The sequence below is a fragment of the Bubalus kerabau genome, chromosome 17 (assembly GCF_029407905.1).
Source record: "Bubalus kerabau isolate K-KA32 ecotype Philippines breed swamp buffalo chromosome 17, PCC_UOA_SB_1v2, whole genome shotgun sequence".
Taxonomy (NCBI): Eukaryota; Metazoa; Chordata; class Mammalia; order Artiodactyla; family Bovidae; genus Bubalus; species Bubalus kerabau.
This window is the reverse complement of record NC_073640.1, coordinates 64,972,817-64,997,298: the sequence shown is the minus strand read 5'-3', so window position 1 is coordinate 64,997,298 and position 24,482 is coordinate 64,972,817. Positions and strand designations below refer to the sequence as shown.

General features: G+C 41.6%; 1 protein-coding gene, 1 long non-coding RNA gene and 1 pseudogene across 11 annotated transcripts in view; 2 read left to right on the top strand and 1 right to left on the bottom strand.

Annotated features, from left to right (window-relative positions):
* The window catches only part of LOC129632440 (zinc finger protein 345-like), a 78,305-nt gene that overhangs the window by 40,687 nt on the left and 13,136 nt on the right, over positions 1-24,482 (top strand). For 4 of the 10 annotated variants that reach the window (XR_008704520.1, XR_008704521.1, XR_008704519.1 and 1 more), the window contains exon 1: positions 23,444-23,789. The exons of 2 other annotated variants lie outside the window; for them this stretch is intronic. The gene's annotated coding sequence lies outside the window, so the exon portion shown is untranslated. 4 more of the 10 variants (XR_008704523.1, XR_008704525.1, XR_008704518.1 and 1 more) reach the window with 4 other exon arrangements.
* LOC129632441 (zinc finger protein 883-like) lies at positions 9,375-12,605 on the top strand (annotated as a pseudogene).
* On the bottom strand, positions 21,882-24,218 carry LOC129632442 (uncharacterized). The gene is made up of 3 exons (XR_008704526.1): positions 23,732-24,218; positions 22,999-23,301; positions 21,882-22,211 (listed from the first exon to the last, which is right to left on the bottom strand). It is a non-coding gene; the product is annotated as an uncharacterized LOC129632442 (long non-coding RNA).

The window sequence follows — 24,482 nt, the reverse complement described above, 5'->3', positions numbered from 1 at the left end:
GGGGCTGTGTTATAGGGAGCTCAGTGTGGTTTTCTAGGTATTGAACAGTCTATTTTCAACATTCAGGGGTCACTTCCCAAGACTGATCTTACGTGAGAAGGAAGCCCAGAGGAAGAGGAAAGCAAGGAGTCAGAAATGACTCATTCCGAGGTAAGAGGCATAGTCCTTTTGTTTGTTTATTCTGTCTCTTTCCTGAAATGCTGTTTCTTTGGACTTGATAAGCTTCTTAACTTCTGAATGGGTTTGTTTACACTTACCCGTAATCATGATCCCAAGGAACCCATTGTCCTCCTGACACATCAGAATGACAGAAAACACAGTATTGCCAGCCAAAGAAGCTCAGTTCAGTGCAGTTCAGTCGCTCAGTCGTGTCCGACTCTTTGCAACCCCATGAATCGCAGCACGCCAGGCCTCCCTGTCCATCACCAACTCCCGGAGTTCACTCAGACTCACGTCCATCGAGTCAGTGATGCCATGCAGCCATCTCATCCTCGGTCGTCCCCTTCTTCTCCTGCCCCCAATCCCTCCCAGCATCAGAGAATTTTCCATTGAGTCAACTCTTCGCGTGAGGTGGCCAAAGTACTGCAGTTTCGGCTTTAGCGTCATTCCTTCCAAAGAAATCCCAGGGCTGATCTCCTTCAGAAAAGACTGGTTGGAACTCCGTGCTGTCCAAGGGACTCTCAAGAGTCTTCTCCAATATCACAGTTCAAAAGCATCAATTCTTCGGCGCTCAGCCTTCTTCACAGTCCAACTTTCACATCCATACATGACCACAGGAAAAACAATAGGCTTGACTAGAGGGACCTTTGTTGGCAAAGTAACGTCTCTGCTTTTCAATATGCTATCTAAGTTGGTCATAACTTTCCTTCCAAGGAGTAAGCGTCTTTTAATTTCATGGCTGCAGTCACCATCTGCAGTAATTTTGGAGCCCAAAAAATAAAGTCTGACACTGTTTCCACTGTTAACCCATCTATTTCCTATGAAGTGATGGGACCAGATGCCATGATCTTCGTTTTCTGAATGTTGAGCTTTAAGCCAACTTTTTCACTCTCCACTTTCACGTTCATCAAGAGGCTTTTGAGTTCCTCTTCACTTTCTGCCATAAGGGTGGTGTCATCTGCATATCTGAGGTGATTGATATTTCTCGCGGCAATCTTGATTCCAGCTTGTGCTTATTCCAGTCCAGTGTTTCTCATGATGTACTCTGCATATAAGTTAAATAACCAGGGTGACAATATACAGCCTTGACATACTCCTTTTCCTATTTGGAACCACTCTGTTGTTCCATATCCAGTTCCAGCTGTTGCTTCCTGACCTACATACAGATTTCTCAAGAGGCAGGTCAGGTGGTTTGGTAGTCCCATCTCTTTCAGAATTTTCCAGTCTATTGTGATCCACACAGTCAAAGGCTTTGGCATAGTCAATAAAGCAGAAATAGATGTTTTTCTGGAACTCTCTTGCTTTTTCCATGATCCAGCGGATGTTGGCAATTTGGTCTCTGGTTCCTCTGCCTTTTCTAAAACCATCTTAAACATCAGGAAGTTGACAGTTCACGTATTGCTGAAGCCTGGCTTGGAGAATTTTGAGCATTACTTTACTAGAATGTGAGTTGAGTACAATTGTGCAGTACTTTGAGCATTCTTTGGCATTGCCTGGGATTGGAATGAAAACTGAGCTTTTCCAGTCCTGTGGCCACTGCTAAGTTTTCCAAATGTGCTGGCATATTGAGTACAGCACTTTCACAGCATCATCTTTCAGGATTTGAAAGAACTCATCTGTAATTCCATCACCTCCACTAGATTTGTTTGTAGTGATGCTTTCTTTTTTTTTTTTATTTCCTTAATGATGCTTTCTAAGGCCCACTTGACTTCACATTCCAGGATGTCTGGCTCCAGGTCAGTGATCGCACCATCGTGATTATCTGGGTCGTGAAGATCTTTTTTGTACAGTTCTTCTGTGTATTCTTGCCACCTCTTCTTAATATCTTCCGCTTCTGTTAGGTCCATACCATTTCCGTCCTTTATCGAGCCCATCTTTGCATGAAATGTTCCCTTGGTATCGCTAATTTTCTTGAAGAGATCTCTAGTCTTTGCCATTCTGTTGTTTTCCTCTATTTCTTTGCATTGATCGCTGAGGAAGGCTTTCTTATCTCTTCTTGCTATTCTTTGGAACTCTGCATTCAGATGCTTATATCTTTCCTTTTCTCCTTTGCTTTTCGCTTCTCTTTTTTTCACAGCTATTTGTAAGGCCTCCCCAGATAGCCGTTTTGCTTTTTTGTATTTCTTTTCCATGGGGATGGTCTTGATCCCTGTCTCCTGTACAATGTCCCGAACTTCATTCCATAGTTCATCAGGCACTCTATCAGATCTAGGCCCTTAAATCTATTTCTCACTTCCACTGTATAATTATAAAGGATTTGATTTGGGTCATACCTGAATGGTGTAATGGTTTCCCCTACTTTGTTCAAGTTAAGTCTGAATTTGGTAATAAGGAGTTCATGATCTGAGGCATAATCAGCTCCTGGTCTTGTTTTTGTTGACTGTATAGAGCTTCTCCATCTTTGGCTGCAAAGAATATAATCAATCTGATTTCGGTGTTGCCCATCTGGTGATGTCCATGTGTAAAGTCTTCTCTTGTGTTGTTGGAAGATGGTGTTTGTTATGACCAGTGCATTTTCTTGGCAAAACTCTGTTAGTCTTCGCCGTGCTTCATTCCGTATTCCAAGGCCAAATTTGCCTGTTACTCAGATCTTATCTGACAGATTGTTATAATAACCCCTTTTGATATTTGTCCACAAAGCTTCCTAAATGATTTGACTTCTAGCTGACTTTCAAATGCTTCAGAGGGCCCCTGAGACATCCCAGGGAGCTATTAAACTACCTGGGTTCATTGGACATGTAAAGTTATATGGGAAGTCCTGTTGAGCGGGTGATAAATATTCTCAGATTATAGTGTATGGTGGATTTTACCAATATAGATATCCTAAAATTATGTGGAGTTCATATAGATCTGATACGCCCTAATAAAATCAGGTCAACTATAATTCTACTTATCCTGTTAAAGTGTTACAAGTCACAGCAGTGACCAGGCTACACGGTCAATTGCAGTTTAATCAGATTTAAACATGCCTTCTATGGTTTCACTCTGATGCCTTTGGAAAAATACTGCTACTTCATGATTTATGGAAAAGATTTTTCTAAGGTTAACCGATAAACAGCTTTTGTTTGCTATCTGGTAAGCTGGTAGCAGACTGGAATTTCGTCTAATCTCTATGTTAATACAACAAAGTTTTCTTAGAATGCAGCTTTCAAGAAGAGATTATGAATTTCTTTGCCTTTAAGTGATTTACTTTCATTTTTAAAATCTTTTGTTACTTTGGTAAAGTAAATAAGCGTTACTTAAGGTTATGGTACATGTAGACAAAGCTTATTCATCTTCTCCAAAAGTAACCCCTCATGGTTAGACTTTTGCCATCCTGATGCCTTAAAACATGGCCATGGTCTGCTCCTGAATCATGGAATAAATATGCTACTGTGGCCCTGATTATTTTATAATTGCTCTTTCAGATGAGAATAGTTTCTCTAATGGCTTGTGGATCATAACTCATCCTCCTTTCTTCACATTAGAAATTGGGTAAATAGGAAAACTGTGTAAAAAAATATATTTTATAATACCAGCCAAGCCACCAAATCACGACCAGGTCTCTGAACTTGCCGTTTTCATCTTGGATCACATTAGGAAGACTTCCCACGGCCTATTGGCATCTGTACTTTGTATTTCAGGGATGGCTAATGTTTCAGGATGTGGCCATAGACTACACTCAAGAGGAGTGGGAATGCCTGGACCCCAGTCAGCGGAAATTGTACAGGGACGTGATGGTAGAGAACTACAGGAACCTGGCCTCCTTGGGTGAGGATAACTGCCTTCCAGAATCCCTTATCTACCCACTGTGTTTTTGTTCTGTCATTTCTAGAATGTCTTCTGAAATTTTCTGCTTCCCACAGTATTTTCAGATCTGTGCTCTCTAGGGGATAATAGGTTATTTCTGAGTTTAGAAAGAAAGGCTTCATGATGAATCGTTGTGCTGGTGATGTTTTTCTTCCTTGATGTACTCTGCATCCTTCATTCTAGCTTAGTGGTAATTGTGTAAGTTCTGTGGTATTAAATAGTTGCACCCTCTCTTAACCTCACATTGACACTACTTACTTTTGCCTTAGTACTACTTGACCAGAATCTCAGGACCTGATTGTTAGGTGTGTGTTAGTATTGTATAGCAGCTTTGAATAAAGTATTTCAGGAAATCGTTTTCTAGAAGAAAATGCATTTTCGTCTCACCTGAATACATATTGGATTCGATACTGATGAATCTAACAACACAAATATTCCTTTCTCTGATCACCAGGGCTTCTCTCTAAGGTGGACCTGGTCACCTTTCTGGAGCTATTGAAGGATCCCAGGAATATGAGGAGAATGGAGGCAACAGCCATTTACCCAGGTAGGTATGAATGGCTGGAGATGATGACTCAGATGAGAGGTCCAAGGAGCAGCAAGGAACTCATCCTTCATCACGTGATGTTGGGAGATTTGCTTCAATGGAAATGGTTTTTGAAAACCTGGGTTTGTTCTGCTACTGTGATAGCAATGTATCACCTGCCCCATTCTCTCTTTCTGAAATCTTCATGAATTTATCTCCAGTGATTACTTTTCTCCATCACAGTGTGACCTAAAAGTCTCCTCTTGGCTTCTGACAAACTGCATTCATTCATTGCTCTTCGATTTCTTGGGGGCCCTAGGAAAACTCTGCCCATTTCTGAGTAACTGTATGACAGTCCTTTTAAAGTTTCCTTCTATCTCTAGACAGAAATGTGTGAGTGGAGTGGTAGACAAACTACCAAATTTCCAGGAATACTAGGGACGGGTTTTTGTTCTCTGATTTATAACTTCCTATCTACTGGGAGCGACCCAGAGGACCTTCTAAGTAAATTTCAAATTCAAGTAATTTTTCACTGCAGAAAGCAAAACCTGGTGAAAATGAAACAATGCACATCTCAGGTTGACTTGAAAGTTTCTCTTTACCTTATATGATCTCATACTAAATATCTTTAGTGTATTTGCCCCAATTCTAATGTGCTAAAATACTTTATTGTGTTTTATTACCTCATAGAATTTTAAAATAAATGGACATAAAATCTTAGCACATTTTCCACTACATTATTAATGGTTGATTCAAACTATGACAATTTTTAGATTATATAAAGAAATCTTTATTAAAAGTTCTAATTGGAATATAGCTGTTTTCCAATTTTGTACTCCTATACAGCAAAGAGCATCAATTATACATATCAGTCAGTTCAGTTCTGAGTCTGCGATCCATGGTCTGCAGCAGGCCAGGCTTCCCTGCCCATCACTAACTCCCAGAGCCTTCTCAAACTCATGTCCATCGAGTCAGTGATGCGATGCAACCATCTCACCCTCTGTCGTCCACTTCTCCTCTCATCTTCAATCTTTCCCAGCATCAGGGTCTTTCTCAGTGGGTCAGTTCTTCATATCAGGTGGCCAGAGTATCAGAACTTCGGCTTCACTATGTCCTTCCAATGAATATTGAGGACTGATTTCCTTTAGAATGGAGTGGTGTGATCTTCTTGCAGTCCAAGGGACTCTCAAGAGTCTTCTCCAATAGCAGAGTTCAAAGGCATCAATTCTTCAGCAGTCAGCTTTCTTCATGGTCCAACTCTCACATCCGTAAATGACTACTGGAAAAACCATAGCTTTGACTGGATGGACCTTTGTCAGCAAAGTAGTGTTTCTGGTTTTTAATTTGCTGCCTAGGTTGGTCATAGCTTTTCTTCCAAGGAGCAAGGATCTTTTACTTTCATGGCGGTAGTCACCATCTGCAGTGATGTTGGAACCCCCCAAAAATAAAGTTTCTCACTGTTTCCACTGTTTCTCCCACTATTTGCCATGAAACGATCTGACCGGTGCCATGATCTTTGTTTTTTGAAGATTGAGTTTGAAGCCAGCTTTTTCAGGCTCTTCTTTCAGTTTCATTAAGAGACTCCTCAGTTCCTTTTGGCTTTCTGCTCTAAGGGTGGTGTCATCTGTGTATCTGAGATTATGGATATTTCTCCCTGAAATCATGATTCCAATTTGTGCTTCATCCATCCCAGTATGTCCCAATATGTACCGTGCATATACATTAAATGCGCAGGCTGACAATGTACAGCCTTGACGTACTCCTTTCCCAATTTGGAATCAGTCCGTTGTCACATGTCCAGTTCTCACTGTTGCTTGTTGACATGCATAGAGATTTCTCAGGAGGCAGGTAAGGTAGTCTGGTGTTCCCATCTCTTTAAGAATTTTTCACAGTTTCTTGTCCACACAATCAAAGGCTGTGATATAGTCAATAAAGCAGATGTCGTCGTTTCTCCAGAAATCTCTCGCTTTTTATATGATCCCAGGCATGTTGGCAATTTGATCTCTGGTTCCTCTGCCGTTTCTAAGTCCAGCTTGAACATCTGGAAGCTGTCGGTTTACGTACTGTTAAAGCCTGGCTTGGAGAATTTGGAGCCTTTGCTATTGTTGGAAATGAGGGAAATTGTGTAGTAGTTTGAGCGTTCTTTGGCATTGCTTTTCTTTGTGATTGGAATGAAAACTGACCTTTTTCCGTCCTGAGGCCACTGCTGAGTTTTCCAAATTTGCTGACTTATCGAGTGCAGAACTTTAGCATTATCATCTTTTAGGACTTGAAATAGGTCAGCTGGAGTTCCATCACCTGCACTAGGTTTGTTGGTCCTCATGCCTTCTAAGGCCGACTTTACTTTGGATGCCAGGATGTCTGTTACTAGGTGAGGGACCACACCATCGTGGTTATCTCGGTCATTAAGATCTTTTTTGTATAGTTCTTCCATATATTCTTGCCAACTTCTCTTAATATCTTCTCCTTTTAGGTCCATCCTGTTTCTGTCCTTTATCGAGCCCATGTTTGCATGAAATATTCTTAAAAGAGATCTCTAGTCTTTACCGTCCTATTGATTCCTTCCCATTTAGGTCTCCACAGAGCAATGAGTAGAGTTCCCTCTTTCAATCATAGTTTTAAAGTCTCTCTTATTTAATTTCTTAAAACTAGTACTTTATTAAGTTTATCTTATTTGTATTCAGCTTCCTTGGACACTGTCTTATGTGTCCTCAGTTTCTGACTAGTTCTCTGTCACTATCATTTATGCTTCTTAGATTGAAACAGCTAATAGAACATTCTCAGAAACATGTGTGGCAAGAAGTGGATTTAAGAATTACTAGGCACCTAGGATTTGTGAAAGTGTTTAGTGTCTCCACTTAAGATGACTAAAAGCAAGAAGTAATCATTAGATTGCCTATCACCTCTTAATTCAGTGGTCTTTGGAGGGTTTTATCTTGTTTCTTCCCCTATATCGTATTTCTTTGCCATCTCATGTTGTCCTGCGTTCTGTATGTGGTCTTTGTTTTGAAGCATGCAGCCACCTCGTTAATCTTCCTTCTGATAGCTGCACCTTGGTGGGTGAGGTTGGTCCAGAGGTTGGTGCCCTTGTCCTCTCTTGATCTGTGCTCTGATTGCTGTTAACTGTGACCAGAGCCTGCCCTGGATATTCAGGGATGTTTCCCCCTTGTTCTGTGGTTGTTAGTGCCCTCTGGTGGTGTCTGCTCCCTGCATGGTGGAATAGAGCTCCCAGATCTGAGTCTTTGCTGTGATTCTGATCTGTGGTGCCAGGCAGGTGGGATTGGGGCACACCCACTGGGAGAGAAGTCACTGAATATTACTCCTCTAGGAATGTTCCCCTCAGGGTGTGCTCTGGTGTCCTCTCTCATGCGTTCTGCAAGCTCTCATGTTATGAGGTGCTAGCACTGCTCTTGGCCCCACCTTAACCATGGGCATGATGGCACACGGCCCTGGTGTCTCTCAGCTGTTGTTTTCACAAGGTCACCAGCATAGATTCAGTGAAGTCAGGTTCTGTGATTGCATTCAGCATGGAGCTGGACCCGCTGTAGTGCTATGGAGAAGCTCAGGCTCTGTCCTGGCCCAGCCCCCTTGGATAGGAGCCCACAAAGTCTACAGCTACTAAAGCTATACCTGCCGTGAATGAGAGAGCCCTTGGTTGTTGGTTCAGATGCTCTGTAGGGGCTGAGGTTACAAAGCTGGTCATGGGTATAATACCGTGGCTTGTGTTGCTGCAAGGAGAGTTTTCAGCTTTTCTTCTTTATTGCTGGCATTCACCTGTGCTTTCTGCTCCATCTGTGCATGTGGCCAACTCACAGGTGTCTTCTCCTGAGGCTGCCCCAGAGCTCCGGATTCTGCTGATTGTGGAGGAGGTTGATGGGGGAGGCCATGGCTGGGGGCTCAAATGATCCTAGGCTGTGTAGAGTTCTTCATAGTCCTTGGACAGCAGGGGCAGGCATAAGGGACAAAGGATGCAGCTGGCTCATTCTCTGGGCATCAGTCAACAATGACACTTTCTCTGTAGTGGTTCACGCTTCCTCCACAAGCATCCTGTTTATAGACCTCCTCCCTCACTCCCATCCCCTCAGTATGTCTCCTCACAGCACACCGCAGTCCTCTGCCTGGGTCTGCTCTCCAAACCCCACATTTCAGCACCCAGCCCTTGTCTGCATTGCTGGACATGCCGCTAAGGCTGGGTGGGCAGGGCTGGGGTCAGAACCCTGTGTGCAGGTCTCCCTCTGTCCTGCTGCCACACACTGTTTGCCGTGTTCTCTTCCCACAGAGAATGAGGCTCTTCTGTCCAAATTGAGCTCCCCCAGTGAGGGGATTCCTTGAATATGGAGACATCTCCTCACTTTCATCTCCCTGCAGGGTTGCAGGCCCCAACCCACTTCCTCTCCTCTTCTTTTTCCTTCTTCTTTCTTTTGTCCTACCCTACAGAGCAGGAATCTTTCTTTTCCTTTCAGATTTCCAAGGGCCTCCGCTAGTGTTCAGCTGGGCTCTGTGAGAATTGTTCCCATTTCTCATTCATTTGTGGAGAGAGAGATGAGCTCCACATCTGCCTAAGCCTCTGGCATCTTGATCCTTCCATCTCCATTGTATTTTTAAACTAGCTATGGTCATCAATTTTCTGTAAATCTTTAAAGATATTCACTAGGAATAGCAGGTAAAATTACTTGTTATTTGGTATCATTCAGCTATGTCTCCACAGGACACCCAGGATTTGATGCCAAAGAATCCAGCATTAGAAGATGTATTCCGAAAAGTAAACCTAGGAATGTATCAAATATTTCACCTCAAAAACTTAAATTTAATGACGGATTGGGAATATACCAGGGTAAATGAAAGACAGTTCTTCCCCCAACAGATATCTTCTATCCATTCCAAGTTGTATAATGTTGATGATAATGGAAGAGATGCAATCCAACCATCATTGTTCAATACATATTGTGGTATGGTTAATACACAACAGCTTTCCATGTATAATAAAATGAGTCAGACCTTAAGTAAGAGCCCCAGCTCCAATAATTACAAGAGTATTTATGGCGGACTGAGAAGATATTCCGGCAATGAAACTAGGTATACATTTGAAGGAGACTCAAACCTTAAGAAACATCAGGGACCTGAATCTTCAAACAAGGATTCAAAAACTAATAATAGTAGAAATACCTTTGATCAAATGTCAGGTTTTTCTCTAGATAAGAGTACTTGTACTGGAGACAGGACTTGTAGTGAATATGGTAAGGTTTCTAATCACTGTTCAGAACTTACTCAACAGGATGCTGTTCAGAATCCACAGAAAGAAAACAAGTGTAAGATATGTGAGAAAATATTTAGTAAGTCATCCAATCTAAGTAGACATAGGAGAATTCATACAGGAAGGAAACCTTTCAAATGTACAGAATGTTGCAGAGCATTTAACTGTCACTCACTTCTTACTCAACATCAGCGAATTCATGCTGGAGAGAAACCTTATATATGTAAAGAATGTAACAAAGCCTTTCGTCGTTCCTCATTTCTTACTCAACATCAGAGAATTCACGCTGGAGAGAAACCTTATAAATGTACAGTATGTGGCAAAGCCTTTACTTACAACTCAAGCCTTATTAAACATCAGCAAATTCATGCTGGAGAGAAACCTTATAAATGTACAGAATGTAGCAAAGCCTTTACTTACAACTCACTTCTTATTCAACATCGGCGAACTCATACTGGAGAGAAACCTTATAAATGTACAGAATGTAGCAAAGCCTTTACTTGCAACTCAGACCTTATTGAACATCAGCGAATTCATACTGGAGAGAAACCTTATATATGTAAAGAATGTAACAAAGCCTTTCGTCGTTCCTCATATCTTTCTGAACATCAGCGAATTCATACTGGAGAGAAACCTTATAAATGTACAGAATGTAGCAAAGCCTTTGCTTACAAATCATGCCTTATTCAACATCGGCGAACTCATACTGGAGAGAAACCTTATAAATGTACAGAATGTAGCAAAGCCTTTGCTTACAACTCATGCCTTATTCAACATCGGCGAACTCATACTGGAGAGAAACCTTATAAATGTACAGAATGTAGCAAAGCCTTTGCTTACAACTCATGCCTTATTCAACATCGGCGAACTCATACTGGAGAGAAACCTTATAAATGTACAGAATGTAGCAAAGCCTTTACTTATAATTCAGACCGTATTGAACATCAGCGAATTCATACTGGAGAGAAACCTTATATATGTAAAGAATGTAACAAAGCCTTTAATCGTTCGTCATTTCTTACTCAACATCAGCGAATTCACACTGGAGAGAAACCGTGTAAATGTACAGAATGTGGCAAAGCCTGTACTTACAAGTCAAACCTTATTCAACATCAGAGAATTCATGCTCGATAGAAACCTTATAAATGTACAGAATGTAGCAAAGCCTTTACTAAAACTCAAGCCTCATTCAACGTCAGTGAATTCATGATGGAGAGAAACCTTATAAATGTACAGAATGTAGCAAAGCCTTTACTTACAACTCACACCTTATTCAACATCAGCAAATTCATGCTGGAGAGAAACCTTATAAATGTACAGGATGTAGCAAAGCCTTTGCTTACAACTCAGTTCTTATTAAACATCGGCAAATTCATACTGGAGAGAAACCTTATAAATGTACAGAATATAGCAAAGCCTTTACTTACAACTCACTTCCTATTCAACATTGGCGAAATCATACTGGAGAGAAACCTTATATATGTAAAGAATGTCGCAAAGCCTTTCATCATTCCTCATTTCTTACTCCACATCAGAGAATTCACACTGGAGAGAAACCTTATAAATGTACAGTATGTGGCAAAGCCTTTACTTACAACTCAAGCCTTATTAAACATCGGCAAATTCATACTGGAGAGAAACCTTATAAATGTACAGAATGTAGCAAAGCCTTTGCTTACAACTCATGCCTTATTCAACATTGGGGAATTCATACTGGAGAGAAACCTTATAAATGTACAGAATGTAGCAAAGCTTTTACTTGCAACTCAAGCCTTATTCAACATCAGCGAATTCATACTGCAGAGAAACCTTATATATGTAAAGAATGTAACAAAGCCTTTCATCGTTCCTCATTTCTTACTCAACATCAGCGAATTCACACTAGAGAGAAACCATATAAATGTACAGAATATGGCAAAGCCTTTACTTACCAGTCAAACCTTATTAAACATCAGCGAATTCATGCTGGAGAGAAACCTTATAAATGTACAGAATGTAGCAAAGCCTTTACTTACAACTCAGGCCTTATTCAACATCAGTGAATTCATGCTGGAGAGACACCTTATACATGTACAGAATGTAGCATAGCCTTTACTTGCAACTCAGACCTTATTCAACATCAGCGAATTCATACTGGAGAGAAACCTTATATATGTAAAGAATGTAACAAAGCCTTTGTCATTCCTTATTTCTTCCTGGACATCAGCGAATTCACTCTGGAGAGAAATCTTATAAATATTCAGAATGTGGCAAAGCCTTGACTTACAACTCACATCTTACTCAACATTTGCAAATTCATACTGGAGTGAAACCTTATAAATGTACAGAATGAGCAAAGCCTTTATCTGTTACTCAGATCTAACCTCTCATCAGCAAATCCATACTGGAGAGAAGCCTGATATAGGTAAAGAATGTAACAAAGCTTTTCATCATTGCTCAATTCTTACTCGACATCATCGAATCCATTTGGTGAAAAACCATACAAATGTAAAGAATGTGGCAAAGCCTTTATTAGGAGTTCAGCCCTTTTTCAACATCACCCAATTCATACCGGGGATAGACGTTATAAATGGACAGAATGTCGCAAGGCCTTTATTACGCGTTATAATCTTACTGAGCATCGGCGCATGCATACTGGAGAGAGACCATATAAATGTACTGAATATGGCGAAGTCTTTGGTTACAACTCTGCTCTTACTCAACATCGGCGAATGCATACTGGAGAGCGACCTTATGAATGTACTGAATGTGGCAAAGCCTGTAGTCAGAGTGCTTATCTCACTAAACATCTGAGAACACACACTGGAGCGAAATTCTAGTAATGGAACAAGTGATGGAAGAGGTTTGCCCTAAACATGCACCAGAAAACACAAGAGTTTATAGAAAAAAAAAAAAAAAAAAAAAATGGAAATGACGTAACCAATATGTAGAAAAGTATTTAATCAAAAGTTAAATGGAAATAAATATCAGAGATTGCATAATAGAAGGCATTTCATCAATCTTGTTTTCAGAAGTTTCTCTGAAGTACAATGACTGTAGGGAGTACTCCATAGTTAAAACACATAGAAAATGGACATATTAGCATGAATCGTGAGATGAAGGTTGATGGTTAGAAAGTTACAATTATTAGCAATGTATGTATGAAAGCAAAAGTAAAGTCGCTCAGTTGTGTCCAACTTTGCAACCCCATAGACTGTAGCCTACCAGGCTCCTGTGTCTATGGGATTTTCCAGGCAATAGGACTGGAGTGGATTGCTATCTGTATGCTTGTTTAGAATGACGTGATTTTAGATTCTTTTACATGAATGTAATTGAACACTCCATCCATACTAAGCTTTCTACTGTGTTGGAAAACGTAGATTTTTTATGGTTTGTTAAAGATTAGCCTTTTTATATTGTGTTGCAACCATTTCTATCTATCCTCCATTAGAAGATGAAGGATACCATAATGTAAAATGGACAGTGACCATCTAAATGGAGGTGTTTGGCACTGATGTGAAATATCTGGAGGTTGCCATGAAGTAAGTGATCATTTAATTTTTCCGTGTATTAAAGTAAGACAGAAGTTCGTTGTAATATTTCAATAGTAATATCCTTCATTTGTAAGAAGAACACAATGACAGTTCACTGCAATATTGATGTATCTTTATAATATCAGCACAAGTCATGATTATTACTTGACAGTGTTGAAATAAGGACAGTAATAAGCTAGAAACGTAAGAAACCCTTCCTGGAAAAGGCATGGAATTGGTGTATATCATGCTTGCTAAGTGCTTCCTAGTCTTTGTTTGGTAAGCCGTGGAAATCAGAAATCTCACAACATTCTATCAACAAATGAATATCTTTCTCCGTACTTTTGATCTGTATTTAATCATGGATCATACCGCGGATTGTAAAAGGTTTTATTTCAACTATGTGTGAAATTTAATACATGGTTATTCATAAAAGTGAATGGCTTTTATTGTTTTGGTTGGTTGTAATAAATGAAACGTTAACCCACTACCAACAGCAACCTCGCCCACCTTATTTAAGGTTGTAGTGAAGAGACCGCAATTAACTGTTCGGTAACACACAAAGATGGCATATGGGGAAATTAGTTTACTCACTGGATTTAACTTCTCATAACTTCATGTACATTCCATCATTTCTAGGTTGTATCTCCTCTCTCATTTTGTAACTGCTTAGACACTGGGATGATTCTAGTAAGAAAGATGATACAGAGTATTGTTGACAGTTTCCCTAAACTGCTCCATGATGTTGCTGCCTCAGCATCTGTCTGGGGATCAGGCAGCCTGCAGGTCCTTGAGCTCACACCAGCCAGTCTTGTGAGCACATGCACTAGATGAACCCCTTCCTTGAGACCAGCAGTCTTGCTGGACCTCAGGGTCTATCCACAGACCCCCGTTCAATCACACTGAGAGAGTCAATTTCTTGGCAGGTTGATAAGTCCAGGGGTCCCCAAGGAGAGAGGGGTCTGGAATTCTCAAGGAGGAAGAAAGGACAAACGTGGCTTTTTCCTGCTTGAGGACACTCTCTGGAAAAAAAAATTCTGGCTAATCTTGTTGTCTTAAAATGTAAATTATGGGAGTGGGTCTAGTGAGGTCTTTACAACCTCCAGACAGTCTTTTGATTAACTGGAATAACTAACTAAAAGTATGTAACCCCTTCTGAAGTCTATGTCAGAAGCTTTCTCTATCTCTTTTATACTTTAATAAAACTTTATTACACAAAAGCTCTGAGCGATCAAGCCTCATCTCTGGCCCCAGATTGAATTCTTTTCCTCAGGAGGCCAAGAATCCAGGGGTCTTTTTTGGTTGAACAGCAACCTTTCAACACCCTCACAGTGCTCACCAGAATCCTTGACTTGGTTGAATGAATTAACCCACACTCAGCCTAGAGAGCCTGAGGCAAAGACTCAGGGTAAAGTGTAAAAGCTGAACTGCAAGTACTCCTGTTTTCTCTGCCTGATTCTAGCTTTAACCTCTCTCAGAAATTCCTGCCCTAAATCGTCCCCTACAGAGAAGTCTTAGGTGTGGTGAGTGTGAGGCTTTGAGCTCAGGACTCGGGAACGTTGGTTTCGGGGAAGAAACATCAGAAAAAAATGGGATTTGCTGATGACTCCTTTCACGGCCCGACTGTAGACCTGCAGATTCATAAGTTCTTGGAGTGGGAACCTGACCACCAGGGATTTGTATTCATTGAAATGGTTCAGAAAGAATCTTTAGCCAAGTGGTTTCCTTCTGGATTCCCATCAGGATTACGTGACCCGTTTCAGAAATGACCTCACTGATGCCCTCCCAACAGAGTTCTGTGTGGTCCTGTGGGAGCATCACTGTGGTGTCTAGGAAGTGTTCCAGGTGATTCTAAGCAGAGGCCCGGGTTAAGGACGTGGCTCCTGGTCCATCTGGTCCATTTTAGAGCTGAGCCCCAGAGTCATTCTGAGGAGAGGCAGCAGGGTTGGTCTAGCTGGATTTGGACTGCGGAAGTCAGTCAGCTCACATCCTCTGTGTGAGCAGAGTGTTAGGAGCTCTCTATGGGGAGAGAACAATCAAGAAATAAGTTCACAGGCTGGTCTCCAGGTAGGAATTGATTGTTCCTGAATCTCTCCTGAGACAAGAGGACAGGAGAGGTCGGTCTTCTCAGCTTTTCAAAATCCTTCTGTTTGTAGGAGCGGTGGTTGCAGGATATAAAGTTGTGTTGATGCCCTCCAAGGTATTTTCTCAAAACTCGTAAGTGCGTTTGCAGCGTAATATCCCCAGAGAAGACAGAGCAGGAGAAGAAGAGGAGGAAATGGCAGCTTCTCAGGTAAATATCCTGTCCTGGGTCTCAGGCTGTGTCTGCTTTTCCTCCTAAAATGCCCGAATGAGAATATGCAAGCCTTTAGCTCTCTGCTCCTAATTTTTCTTCCCTTGCATTTATTATCATTTTTTCCCTATATCTTCTTATGATAGTGCAGACCAGCCCTTTAGACTACTTCCTTCTGTCCCAGAGCCTTTTCTCTGTTGTCTGCAGCCTCGGTTTCTATGGAGCATGATGAATTCTCAGCGTCGATCTGAGACTTTCAACTGTTGAAAATATTCTTTTTTGTGACAGATCAGCATTTGCAGTCACTCCTATCCTCACTCCCACTGGGATGTGGTTTGGTGCTGGGATTTTAGGGACGTTGGGAAATGCAGTGATGACTTAGCACCTGCATGCCATTTAGATATTTAGGACAGAGTTTGAAAGTGCCATTATACATAGAATCAACTTTCTTCTGTCCATGGGATTTTCCGGGCAAGAATTCTGCAGTGGGTTGCCATTTCCTCCTCCCCGGGATTCTCTCCACCCCGAGACTGAAGCCGCATCTCCAGCACTGGAAGGCAGATTCTTTACCACTGAGCCAGCTGGGAAGCCCAGTGACTCAACTCAGTGGTCCAGAGTTTTTCACAAAATTTTCCATGGGCACTGTACAGGGATGTGATGTGAGAGAACTCTAGGAAGCTGGCCTGCTTGGATGATGACAACTTCCTTCCAGAATCCCTTATCTACCTACTGGGTTTTGGTTCCATCATTTCTAGAATGTTTCTGAAAATTTCTGATTCCCCAATAGTTTGAAATCTCTCCTTTCTAAGGGAAATGGGTATGTATGAATTTGGAAAGAAAGGCTTCAGGATAATTCATTATGCTGGTCACCTTTTTCTTCCTTGATGTACTCTGCCTCCTGTGAGAGTCAATTCCTAGGCAGGTTGATAAGAAGTCCGGGGTCCCGAGGAGGAAGGGGGAGGGGAGTGGTCTGGGACTGTCGAGGAAGAGATAGGGGTCTGCAATTCTAAAGGAGGAAAAGACAAATACCTTCTTTCCCTTTACATTCCTTGGTCTTAGACACATAAAATGACTTTTTAAAGTCTTTATGTGTCTTAGACACAGGACTTTTTCTTTAAGCCCAGAACTGATGATTAAACAACAAACAACTCGGTTTAAACTCTGTTCTAGGGATTATATAACGAAATGTATCCTGCTTGAGCACAATTTCTCCTTCCTGAAAACCTTCTGACTAATCCTGATATCTTAGAATTTATATTATGGGAGAGGGTCTGGTTCAGTTCAGTTCAGTTGCTCAGTCTTGTCTGACTATTTGAGACCCATGGACCTCAGCACAGCAAGCCTCCCTGTCCATCACCAACTCACGGAGTTTACTCAAACCCATTGAGTCGGTGATGCCATCCAACCATCTCATCCTCTGTCGTCCCCTTCTGTTCCCGCCTTCAATTTTTCCCAGCATCAGGGTCTTTTGAAATAATTCAGCTCTTCGCATGAGCTTGCCAAACTATTGGAGTCTTAGTTTCAGCATCAGTACTTCCAACGCATATTCAGAACTGATTTCCTTTAGGATTGTGGGAGTGGTTCTGGTAAAATTTTACAACCTTGAGACATTGTTTTGATTTATTGTAATTACTGATTAAAAAAGTGTATAGCTCCCTTGCTTAGACTAGCAAGGGTGGCACTCTCCACCCCCTTCTGATGTCTACATCAGAAACTTCTCTGTCCCTTTTTCACTTTAATAAAACTCTGCTACACAAATGCTCTTGAGTGATCAACCCTGGTGCCTGGTCCCTGGTCCCAAAGTTAAATCTTCTTGTTTGGAGATCATGAATCTGACACCCTTCACTGGAACCTATCACTATATTCTAGGTTAGTGGTAATTGTATAAGCTCTGTAGTATTAAATAGGCACACCTTTTATTTTTTTTTTCCTTTTTTTTTAGTCTTTTATTATTATTTTTACTTTACAATATTGTATTGTTTTGCCATACATCATCATACATCTGCCACAGGTGTACACGTGTTCCCCATCCTGAACCCCCCTCCCACCTCCCTCCCCATACCATCCCTCTGGGTCATTCCAGAGGCACACCTTTTCTTAATTTCACAGTTACACACTTATTTTGCCTTTGTAGTACTTGACCAGTATCTCAGGATCTGATGTTATGTATTTGTTAGTGTTACATAGGTGATTTGAATAAAGGATTTGGGGAAATCATTTTCCAGGCTGTATTAACATTTTCTCTCGTGTTCTCGTCTCAACTGAACACATATTGGATTGGACACTGATGAGTCTCTGGAACACAAATATTCCTTTCTCTGATGAACAGGTCCTGTGGGCTCTAAGCTGAATCTGATCACCTTTCTGGAGCAACTGAACGATCCCAGGACTATAAGGAGAATGGAGACAACAGCCATATTCCCAGGTCGGTATGAATGGCTGGAGATGATGACTCAGATAAGAGGTCCAAGGAGCTAGAGGAAGTCATCCTTTGTCAGGTGGTTTTGGAAGATCATCTTCAGTGGAAATGATTTTGGAAAACCTGGGTTTGTGTCCACTGCTGCCATAGAAATGTATCACCTGCCCTAGTCTGTCTCTTAAATCATTCATAAATTCATCTCCAGTGATTACTTTCCTTCATCACAGTGTGAACTAAAAGTCTCCTCTTGTCTTGTGAGAAATTGCATTCATTGGTTGCTCTTCCATTTCTTAGGGTACTAGGAAAACTGCCCATTTTGAGTAACAGTATGACAGTCCTTTGAAAGTTTCTTTGTACCTCTAGGCAAAAATGTGTGAGTGAAGTGGTAGACAAACTGCTAAATTTCTAGGAATACTGGGGACAGGTTTTTGTTTTCTGATTTATAACTTCCTATCCACTGGGAGCTAGAAGGACCTTCTAAATAAATTTCAAACTCAAAAACTTTTTTCACTACAGAAAGCAAAACCTCCCGAAAATGAAAGACTGCACATCTCAGGTTGACTACAAAGTTTCTCTTTTCCTTATATGATCTCATATTAAATATCTTAAGTGTATTTGCCCCAATTCTAAAATGCAAAAATATTTACTATATTCAATTACCTCATAGAATTTTAAAATGAACTGGCATAAATGCTTAGCACATTTTGCACCATATTATTAATACTTGATTCAAGTTAAAAACATTTCTAGATTATATAAAGAAATTAGCTTAAAAAGTTCAAATTGGAATATAGCTGTTTTACAATTTTGTACTACTGTACAGCAAAGAGAATCAATTATACCGATCAGTCAGTTCAGTTCTGATGCTCAGTCGTGTCCAACTCTTTGGGACCCCATGGACTACAGCATGCCAGGCTTCCATGTCCATCACCAACTCCCAGACCTTGCTCAAACTCAACGTTCATCGAGTCAGTGATGCCATCCAACCATCTCATCCTCTGTCGTCCCCTTCTCCTGCCCTCAGTCTTACCCAGCATCAGGATGTTTTCCAATGCATCAGTTCTTCACATCAGATGGTCAAAGTATTGGAGCTTCAGCTTTAGCATCAGTCCTTCCAACGAATATTCAGGATTGATTTCCTTTAGAATAGAGTGGTGTGATCCCCTTGCAGTCTAAGAGACTCTCAAGAGTCTTCTCCAACACCACAAAAGCATCAATTCTTCGATGCTCAGCCTTCTTCAACTCTCACATCCATACATGACTACTGGAAAGACCATATCTTTGAGTACACAGACATTTGTCTGCAAAGGAATATCTCTATTTTTTGGTATGCTGTCTACATTGCTCATAGCTTTTCTTCCAAGAAGCAAGCGTTTTCTACTTTCATGCTTGAAGTCAACATCTGGAGTGATTTTGAAGCCCGAGAACAGAAAGTCTGTCACTGTTTTGATTGTTTTCCCATCTATTTGCCATGAAGTGATGGGACCAGATGCCATGATCTTAGTTTTCTAAATGCTGAGTTTGAAGCCAGCTTTTTCACTCCTCTCTTTCAGTTTCATCAAGATACCCTTCAGTTCCTCTTTGCTTTCTGCAATTAGGGTCGTGTCATCTGTATATCTGAGGTTATTGATATTTCTCCCTGCAGTCTTGATTCCAGTTTGTGCTTCTTCAAGCCCGACATTTCACATGATGCAAAGTGAAACTGAAAGTCACTCAGTTCTGACCAACTGTTTGTGACCCTATGGACTATACAATCCATGGACTTCTTCAGGCCAGAATACTGGAGTGGGTAGCCATTCCCGTCTCTAGGGGATCTTCCCAACCCAGGGACCGAGCTTAGAGCTCCTGCATGATGTACTCTGCATATAAGTTAAATAAGCAGGATGACAATAGGCAGTCTTGACATACTCCTTTCCCAATTTGCAACTAGTCCATTGTTCCATCTCCAGTACTGTTTCTTCTTGACTTGCATACAGATTTCTCAGGAGGCAGGTAAGGTGGTCTGGTATTCCCATCTTGTTAAGAATTTTCCACTTTGTTTTGATCCACACTGTCAAAGGCTGTGGCGTAGTCAATAAAGCATAAGTAGATGTTTTTCTGGAACTCTCTTGCTTTTTCTATGATTCAATGTATGTTGGCAATTTAATCTCTGGTTCCTCTGCCTTTTGTAAATCCAGCTTGAACATCTGGAAGTTCTCACTTCACTTACTGTTGATGGCACACTTGGAGAATTTTGAACCTTACTTTTGTAGTATGTGAAATGAGTGCAATTGTGCACTAGTTTCATCATTCTTTGGCATTGCCTTTCTTTGGGATTGGAATGAAAACTGACCTTTTCCAGTCCTGTGGCCACTGCTGAGTTTTCAAATTAGCTGGCATAATGTGTGCAGCACTTGAGCAACATCATCTTTTAGGACTTGAAACAGCTCAACTGGAATTCTATCACCTCGACTAGCTTTATTTATCATGATCCTTCCCATGGCCCACTTGACTTCAGACTCCAGGATAACTGTCTCTAGCTGAGTCATCACACGGTCCTGGTGATATTGGTCATTATGATCTTTTTTGTATATCTCTCCTTGTATTCTTGTCCCTTTTTCTTAATATTTTCCACTTCTGTTAAGTCCATCCATTTCTGTCCTTTATTGTGCCCATCTTTGTATGAAAAGTTCCCTTGGTATATCAGTTTCCTTGAAGAGATCTCCAGTCTTCCCCATTCTATTGATTTCCGTACCACTTTGGTCTCCACAGAGCTATGAGTTCACTTCCCTGTGTTTCAACCATTTTTAAAGGCTCTCTTCTTATTTAATTTCTTAAGAACTAGCACTTTATTTCATTTATCTTATTTGTAATCCACTTCCTCGGACACTGTCTTATGTGTCCTCAGTTTCTGATTCGTTTTCTGTCACTATCATTTATGGTTTTTAGATTGAAACATCTAATAAAACATTCTCAGAAACATGTTTGAAAAGAAGTGGATTAAAGAATTATCAGGAGCCTAGGATTTGTGAAAACGTCTGGTGTCTCCACTTAAGACAACTAAAAGCAAGAAGTAATTTTTAGATTGCCTATCTTCTCTTCATTTAGTGGTTCTTGTAGGGTTTGATGTTGCTTTGCTCTCTATATCCTATTTCTTTGCCATCTCATTTTGTCCAGTTTTCTGGCTGTGATCTCTGTTTTGACAGCTACAGGAACCTAGTTAGTCTTCCTTCTGATGTCTGCAACTTGGTGGGTGAGGTTGGTCCAGAGGTTTGTGCCCTTATCCCCTTGATCTGGGCTTTGATTGGATTACTATGACCAGAGCTTGCCGTGGATACTGAGGGGACCTTCCCCATTGCTCTGTGGTTTTCACTGCTCTCTCTGTGGTGATACCTCTCCCTGGTTGGTGGAATAGAGCCCCAGATCTGTTTCTGAGCTGTGTTTCTGATCTGTGGTGTGGGGCTGGTGGGATTGGGGCACACCCACTGGGAGAGAAGCCACTGAATATTTCTCCTCGCAAAATATTCTCCACGGGGTGTGCTCTGTGTGTCACCTTTCATGCTCTAGCAAGGTCTTGTGTGATCCTATTATTGGCATTGCTCTTGGCCCCACCCTAAGCATGGGTCACCCTGTTTATTTAACTCATATGTAGAGTACATCATGAGAAATGCTGGACTGCATGAAGCACAAGCTGGAATCAAGATTGCTGGTAGAAATACCAATAATCTCAGGAATGCAGATGACACAACCCTTAGGGCAGAGAGCGAAGAAGAGTTAAAGAGCCTTTTGATGAAATTGAAAGCGGAGAGTGAAAAAGTTCGCTTAAAACTCAACATTCAGAAAACTAAGATCATGGCATCTGGTCTCAACACTTCATGGGAAATAGATGGGAAACAATGGAAACAGTGACAGACTTTATTTTTTGTGGTTCCAAAATCACTGCAGATGGTGACTGCAGCCATATAATTTAAAGATGTTTATTCCTGGGAAGAAAAGTTATGACCAACCTAGACAGCATATGAAAAAGCACAGATATTATTTTGCCAACAAATGTCCGTGTAGTCAAGAGTATGGTTTTTCCAGGAGTCATGTATGAATGGGAGAGTTGGTCTATAAAGAAAGCTGAGCACTGAAGAATTGTTCCTTTTTAACTGTGGTGGTGAAGACTCTGAGTCCCTTGGAGAGCAAGGAGATCCAACCAGTCCATCGTAAAGGAAATCAGTCTTGAATATTCATTGAAAGGACTGTTGCTGAAGGTGAAACTCGAATACTTTGGCCACCTGATGCGAATAAGTGACATTAGAAAAGACCCTGATACTGGGAAAGGTTGAAGACAGGAGCAGAAGGGGACAATAGAGGATGAGATGGTTGGGTGGCATCACTGACTCAATGGGGTCCCAAGGAGCTGGACACGACTGAGCGACTGAACTGAATTGAATCACTCAGATGAACCGTTGGGAGGAAACTGTAACCAGAGACCTGCTTACAACAGGGCAGTTGGCTTTGCTCTTAGGAAGTGAGTCCGGAAAGAAAGAGGGAGACTGGAACCCACATTGTTGTTTATAACATAACCACAGAAATGACATACCATTACTCCTGCCAGAATCTGTTGATACACAGATTGCTTCTGTTAACTGTTGTTGCGGCTGCTGCTGAAGTGATTACGTTCTACTTTTCGTCACTGAGGAGACACCCATCTTCACACACTCACACAAAGGGCTTTTGAATTTCCCCCGTGTTTCAATTTGCTGAAAACACCTCGGCTTCCCATAAAGACACCTATCAAAATTTTTCTCTTCTGCCTTAAGTTGTTTGAAGTACTAGTTAGAACAGGCAGGAAGTAGCTCTGCTCCAGAAGGAATTGAAGAGATTTAAAGGCATCAAAAGGCAGAGAAAGGAAGCACAACTGGACAGAAGGACCAACAGACCCAAAATTGACAGGAGTTGGGGTGAGGGGACGCAAGGCTCCGCCCCCACTGGCCCCGCCCCTACGTGCCTGCGCTTGTGGCCTCGTCCTACCCTCCACCTTTACGATGCCTCTTGTTGGCCGCGGCAAAGCGCACTCACCTTCCTCTGTCCGGGATCTTCCGCCCGCGCGTGCTCAGTATCCTGAAGACCCGGAATTGAGCTTAAATGAGTGACACAGAGTTCTGGTGACTTTGTTTGTTTGTTTGTTTGTTTGTTTTTTTGTTTAAAATCTGGATTTCGTAGTCCCACAGCCTTTTGTCCTCAAACGTGGGTTTCGGGGGTCTCTGTGGACGTTCGCTCTGCCGTCCCATTTTCCTGTGCCCAGTGTGTCCTCGCATCGCCGTGAGAAGTTCTGAAGCCCGTTAGCTTAGCTACCGAGTCCCTGGGGCCCACGTCCGCTTCCTGTTAATAAAGTTCTAGAGTCCATGTCCTTCTCTGGCAGTTCTGCCTTCTAACTTGCAGAGACCGCTGCTTCTAGTCCTGCATTGCCCAACCGCTAGGTCCCTGATCCACGAAGAAGTGAAGGAGGTTCTATTCTGTATGGAGTTTGGTCAGGGTCTCGCCTAAGGTTTGAAGGGGGAGGGTCAGCCTAGAACATGTGGTTTTCACAGGAAGGGCTGCGAATTCTGAAGAAAAGAATAAAACTAAAAACGCCTCGTTTGATTCTGTGTTTCAGAATCCCTGCTGTGTCAGTGGCCGTAGAAGATTGTGTTTGGGGCCTGTTGAGATCCTCCCTCTGTGTGTGGCTGTGTTACAGGGACCTCGGTGTTTTTCTAAGTATTGAACAGCCTATTTTCAACATTCAGGGGTCACTTCCCATGACTGATCTTACCTGAAAAGGAAGCCCGGAGGAAGAGGAAAGCAAGGAGTCAGAAATGGCTCGTTTCGAGGTAAGAGTTATAATCCTTTTGTTTGTTTGTTCTGTCTCTCTTTCCTGAAATGCTCTTTTTTTGGACTTGATAAGCTCCTTAACTTCTGATCGCGTTTGTTTGAACTTACCCATAGTCATCATCCGAAGGGACCCATTGCCCTCCTGGCATATCGGTGTGACAGAAAACAGAGCATTGCCAGCCAAAGAAGCTCACTGAAGCTTTTAAGTCCCGAGTTTTTATTGGCGTTTAGCTACATAGGCGTGGTTGATAACATCTCCACCATTCTTCCCTGCTTACACGTTGGGCTAATTAGCCCACGTGGCTCAAATCCCCATACCTCTAGTGACTTCGTTGGTCTTTGTGAAATGACCAACCTCCCAACCTGAGTCATTCCCTTATTGAAGTAGGGGCCCACATAAGTCATCTTGTTAGCAGAAATTTTCAGGACCCATGGAGAGTAATAAAGCCACTGCAGTCACTAAGGAAATTCCGAGAATGAAAAAACTTAAATTCCAAGAGTAAAAGCAAAATTCCAGAACCTGGGGACCAAAGCCTGCTGAATTCTATTTTTCTTTTTCAGTTTTAATATTTATTTAGTTTTGGCTGTGCTGGGACTTTGCTGATGCACTTGGCCTTTCTCTGTTGTGGTTAGGAGGAGCTACTATCTTGCTGTGGAGCTCTGGCTCTAAGGCACGGGTTCAGTTGTTGTGT